This window comes from Puma concolor, chromosome C1 (assembly GCF_028749965.1).
Source record: "Puma concolor isolate L17-30 chromosome C1, mPumCon1.1.hap2, whole genome shotgun sequence".
NCBI lineage: Eukaryota > Metazoa > Chordata > Mammalia > Carnivora > Felidae > Puma > Puma concolor.
Genome location: NC_141674.1, coordinates 177,162,594 through 177,168,748, shown reverse-complemented (window position 1 = coordinate 177,168,748; position 6,155 = coordinate 177,162,594). Strand labels below are relative to the sequence as shown.

The 6,155-nt window shown below is 33.5% G+C and overlaps 1 non-coding gene across 1 annotated transcript; it reads left to right on the top strand.

Annotated features, from left to right (window-relative positions):
* Positions 1-4,955: 4,955 nt before the first annotated feature.
* Positions 4,956-5,062, top strand: LOC112849060 (U6 spliceosomal RNA). The gene has a single exon (XR_003222509.1). It is a non-coding gene; the product is annotated as a U6 spliceosomal RNA (small nuclear RNA).
* Positions 5,063-6,155: the final 1,093 nt, after the last annotated feature.

Genomic DNA, 6,155 nt, shown 5'->3' with positions numbered 1-6,155 from the left:
AGTGAATTAAAAAAAAAAACCCTGTATAATGAGTACACTTCCCACCAAAACTCACATGAAGAATGTGAAAAAAAGTTGTCAGCTAAGGGGCACCTCAGTGGCTCAGTCAGTTAAATGTCCAGCTTTGGCTCAGGTCATGATTTCGTGGTTTGTGAGTTGCAGCCCTGTGTCCGGCTCTGTGCTGGACAATGCAGAGCATGCTTGGGATTCTCTCTCTCTGTCTCTTTCTCTCTCAAAATAAATAAACCTTAAAAAATGTTGTAAGTTAAATTCAGGTTTTGCCTTATATTTAGTCATATTCACACTATTAGGAAGAACATACACGCATTATATTTAATATAACCTATACATTTACTTATCTCTTCAAAATATAACTTATTTATATACCTCATATGTGATTGCAGAGCAAAAAACAACTGGCTTATGCATAGACTTATTAAAGGTGGCATCAATTCTTTTCTTTTTTTTTTTTTTTCTGAATTATGGTGTGATTCCTGACAAAGAAAGAATAGAAGAGAACACATCCTGCTTGTCCTTGGAACAGATGAATTTTCAGTGTGTTCCCTGTGAGATTTTACATTATTGTGTTCTCATTTTGATGAGAAGCATACACCCCCCCACACACACATATGTATACTCTGGATAATATGAACAACAATTCTATAACCAAGTAGTGCCAAACATTAGTCTGTATTTATATTTGTATTTGCAGCTTTTTGTTGCCAAATAAAACCATTGCAATTGAGTTGAGAACAGTGAAGAAAAGCAGACGTCAAATTATTAATTAATATATAAATGTTGAATTTTCTCCAAGTTCAAATGCTGTCATGGCCTGATTTATAAATCACAGTTTCACAGTAGTTTGAAAAGACAAACGTGGTAGGAAACCTTGAGGGGAGAATGAAGTAGAAGGCATAAGGAAGAGAGAGAGGCACTTTCTATATACTCTTCTTTGTAATTTTGATATCTGGAAGCATGCAGTATTCTACCTATTTTTAGATATAAATTAATAGTAACTCAAAAACTGAAAGAACACTGAAATATATGTCCTAATTGTAATTCCATTGACTGCCATAAACATGCTTTAGGAAAAATAAATAACAAACTAATCAAAGTAATTCATGAGCATAGTATTTATATACCCTCAATCTTGGCAAAATACGGTGTGAAGAATCACAGACAAATCCTGAAGTATTTTTAATAGGCTTATTGATTGTACTACTGTAGGCAAAGCGTTATGTTTTTAATGCATTAAATAATCGAATAAATGGGTAAATGTTTTGATGTTTCACTTTGGAAAAACAATAAATATTGAATGGGGGAAAGGCAAGTACAAACCCAATAGGGATGAATTGGAACTGGATATACTAGTGTGAACTTATGATTTCTTATATATGTTTATTAGTATGTATGTATACGCAGGTTTATGTACACATGTACATATGTAAGTGGGTATCTACAATTAGGTAAGTGTATGTATATGCGTGTATGTATGTATGTACATATACGCATTTTTTCTTAGCTCTGTCCAAGAAAAGGATCAAGAAGAAATGACACCCCAGTAGCAACGAAACCACATAGTGCCCATAACTTCTTCTCGTTACCACTCTTCCCTAAGATGAACGAAGGCGCTTTGAAGAATCTGATACCATGGCTGGGCACAGTAAGTACAAGCTGCTTTTGGCACTTCTTGGTGTGCCAGAAAGTAAAGAAGCACTAAAAAAAAGAGTGATGGGAGCTTGTTATAAGGATACAACCACCAGTTTGAAGAGATGCTTACTGGCCAAATCTGGGACAATTTTAGCACCAAGATAATTATACACCTTAATGAATTATAATCCATTAAATGAATGGGAATTAATGGGTCTATAATGGTAATAAATGGAGAAATGAATAATTGAAGAAAAGGGATCTCTTCCTTACAGTAAATACAGACGACTAACTGATCAATGCGGAGGGAATATTAAACTTGGAAAATAATCATTTGATAAATATGTTATGTACATTGAATTGGGCAAAATTATGAATGTACGATAAATTTAAAAATAATTTTTTAATATTTATTTTTCAGAGAAGGAGAGAGAGAGCGAGAGAGAGAGAGCACGAGTAGGGGAGAGGCAGAGAGGGGGGAGACACAGAACCCGAAGCAGGCTCCAGGCTCCAAGCTGTCAGCACAGAGCCTGATGCAGGGCTCAGACCCATGAACTGTGAGATTGTGACCTGAGCTGAAGTTGGACGTTCAACCTACTGAGCAATCAAGGCATCCCTAAAGTGAATTTTTAATTAGGAGTAGAATATTTGCATTGTCCTAAAGTATCTCCCCGCAGATTAACTATTAATTTCAAGGGAGAAAAACGTGTAATTATACAGTGGAGATTTAGGTACCATTTTGGTGAGGTGATCAAAATTGACATCTCCGATAAAGGATAGATGGATATGTTATGTCTCCAGGTGTGATAACTTAGAAACATACAACACAACTATGCAGTGTCCATAACATCAACCTAATCATAAGAAAACATCAGACAGACATAGGAGAAGAACATTTGACTTTAAAAAATGGTCTTAATTTTCCAAAGAAGACATCCAGTTGTCTAACAGATACATGAAAAGATGCTCAACATCACTCATCATCAGGGAAATACAAACCAAAACTACAATGAGCTACTATCTCACACCTGTCAGAATGGCTAATATTAGCAACACAAGAAACAACAGGTGTTGGTGAGGATTCAGAGAAAGGGAAACCCTCTTGCACTATTGGTGGGAAGCAAACTGGTGCAGCCACTCTAAAGAATGGTATAGAGGTTCCTCAAGAAACTAAAATTAGAACTATCCTACAATCCAGCAATTGCACTATTAGGTATTTACCCAAAGGATACAAAAATACAGATTCTAAGGAGTACATGTACCTCAATGTTTATAGCACTATTATCAACAATAGCCAAACAATGGAGAGAGCCCAAATGTTCATCGACTGATGAATGGATAAAGAAGATGTGGGGTGTGTGTGTGTGTGTATGTGTATGTGTATGTGTGTGTGTATAATGGAATATTCCTCAGCCATCAAAAAGAATGAAATCTTGCCATTTGCAATGACATGGAGGGAACTAGAGTGAATTATGCTAAGTGAAATGTCAATCAGAAAAAGTCAAATACTATATGATTTCACTCACTGTGGAATTTGAGAAACAAAACAGATGAATATTTGGGAAGAGGGGGCAAAAAGAGAACAGAGGCAAACAAATTATAAGATACGCAATGATAGAGAACAAACTATGGTTTGACAGAGAGGTGGGTGGAGATTGGCTAGATGGGTGATTGGTACTCAGGAGGGCACATGTGATGAGCACTGGGTGTTGTATGTTTAGTGATTAATCACTGAATTCTACTCCTGAAACCAATATTGCACTGTATGTTAACTAACTAAAATTTAAAATGAAAAAATGGGTCTTTATTCTTCAAACTGTCAATGTCATAAAAAATAAAGGAAAACTGCTGGAGATGTTCAAAATTAAAGGAAACTACAGAGAGATGGCAGATAGCACTATATCTAGCCTTAGACTGCATGCTCTGAAAGAGGGAGGGAATGGTATAAAAGAAATTACTAGAACAACTAACAAAATTGGAGTATTGATGGTAAATTAGATATAAGTATTATATCAATGTCAATTTATGACATTGATAATTATATGTGATTATATCTTTATTTTTCATATTTAGAGGCAAAGGGTTATTTAATTTATTTTCACATGATTATGTGTATATATATAACTTTCCCCATAAGATCTTTGAGAAGGCAAGAATGTTCGCTTTCACCACTTCTATTCAACATTGGATGCACTGGAGAGTGCAGTAGCGTAAGAAAAATAAATGAAAGCCATCCAGATTGGAAAATAAAAAAAATTGGAATTACTAAGTGAGGTTAGCACATTGGGGAATACCAGATGTATATACTAAAATTAATTTTATCATATATACTAACAACATAAAATTGGAAATTTAGATTTAAATAAATAGTATTTACAATAGTGTTAAAAGATAAAATACTTAACAAATCTGAAAAATATGTACAAGACCTATACACGCTGAATATTTTAAAATTCTGCTGAAAGATTTCAAAGAAAATTTAATTAAATGGAGAAACACACCTCATTTAGGAAAAGGAACACAAAATAATGTTAAGATGTCAATTTTCCCAAAATTAGACTATAAATAATGCAGTCTCAGGCAAAATCTTAACAGGATTTTTTCTATTGGTAGAAATTGGCAAGCTCATTCTAAGGTTCATATAGCAATACAAATTACCCAGAATAGACAAAACAACTTGAAAAAGAAGACTAAAGTTGGATGATTAACACTATCTGACTTTAAGACTTATTAAAAATTATAGTGGTCAATACAGTGTGATCATGGTGTAGGGTAAACAAATAGATTGATGGAATATAATAGAAATTACAGAAGTGGACATACACATACATGGTCAATTGATATTCCAAAAAGGTACAAAGTCAATTCCATAGGGAAGAAATAGAATTCTTACAGTGTTCTAGAATAATTGAGTATCCATTTATTTTTTTAAAAAATCTTGATCCATACTTTTCTCTAAATACAAAAATAAACTCAAGGTAGTTCATAAAATTAAAGGAAACACCAAAAACCACAAACCACTAGAAGAAAACGTGAGAGAAAATCTTTTTGATTTTGGGTAAAGTTTTCTTAGATGTAACACCAAATTCACAATATATCAAAGAAATAGTTCATATATGGAACATCATCAAAATTAAGAACTTTTGCTCTTTGAACAACACCGTTAAGGAAGTGAAAACAGAAACCAAACATGGGTAGAAAATATTTGCAAACCGCACATCTAGCAAATAACTTATTTTCAGAATACATAGAGAACTCTCAAAACTCAATATTGAAACAGCAAACAATCCAATTAAAAAGAAAGAGTGTTTGCATTGACAGCACATATACTAAAATTCGAACGATACAGAGTAGATTAGCATGGTTCTTGAGCAAGGATAACACACAAATTTGTGAAGGGTTTCATGTTTGAAAAAAAGAAAAGCAAACAGATGATTTGAATAGCTACTTTATCAAAGAATATATATATATATATGTCTGTGTGCGTATATAAATATATGGTAAAAAGTATGTGAAAAGATGGTCAACATCATTAATCACTGGAGAAATATAAATTAGAACAATTAGATAATACTGCACACCTATTAGAAATATTAGAAAGTCTAAAGTTAAAATACTGATGAGGTGTTAAAATGTTGGTTAAGATGTATAACAACTGAAACCCTCACGCACTGCTGGCATAAACACTAAATATAACAACTGCTTTGAAAAATAGTTTTCAGTTTCTTAGGAAGTTAAATATACTTTTACCATATGACCCAGTCATTTCATTTCTAGCTATTGTCGCAATAAAAATGAAAGCATATTTCATTTGCTTGTTCACAAATGTTATTTGTAATAATCCTAACCTGGAATCAATCCTTATCTCCAACAAAAGGTCAATGGATAACATATTGTATAATTTGGTATACAATGGAATACTACTCAGTTATTAAAAGCAATGAACTATGGATTCAGTCACCAATCTTGAAACAAATGAAAATAATTATGCTGAGTGAAAGAAACCAAACCAAAAAAAGTATGTAGTATTTGATTCTACTTTTATGAAATTCTATGAAATGCAAATCCACCTATAAAGACAGAAAGCAAATAAATGGTTGTCTGGGATGGAGGGAGTGGGTAAAGTATATATAACACCTTTAAAGATGTAAAACAATAAACACACAATTGCTTTAATATTTCCAATATTAAAAAAAAAAAACAAACCAAGGTTGCTGGGGCGCCGGGGTGGCTCAGTCTGTTAAGTGTCCAACTCTTGATTTAGGCTCAGGTCATGATCTCATGGTTCCTATGATCAAGCCCCGCGTTGGGCTCTGTGCTGATGACATGGAGCCTGCATGGAATTCTCTGTCTTTCCTCTCTGCCCCTCCTCAATTCGCACACACTCTCTCTCAAAATAACTAAACATTAGGAAAAAAACCCAAGGATGCATGCAATTAACTAAGTGAAGTCTCCTCTTAATGCATAAAAGAAAATATTTCAGTAAGACAAACTTCTAAAGAAGA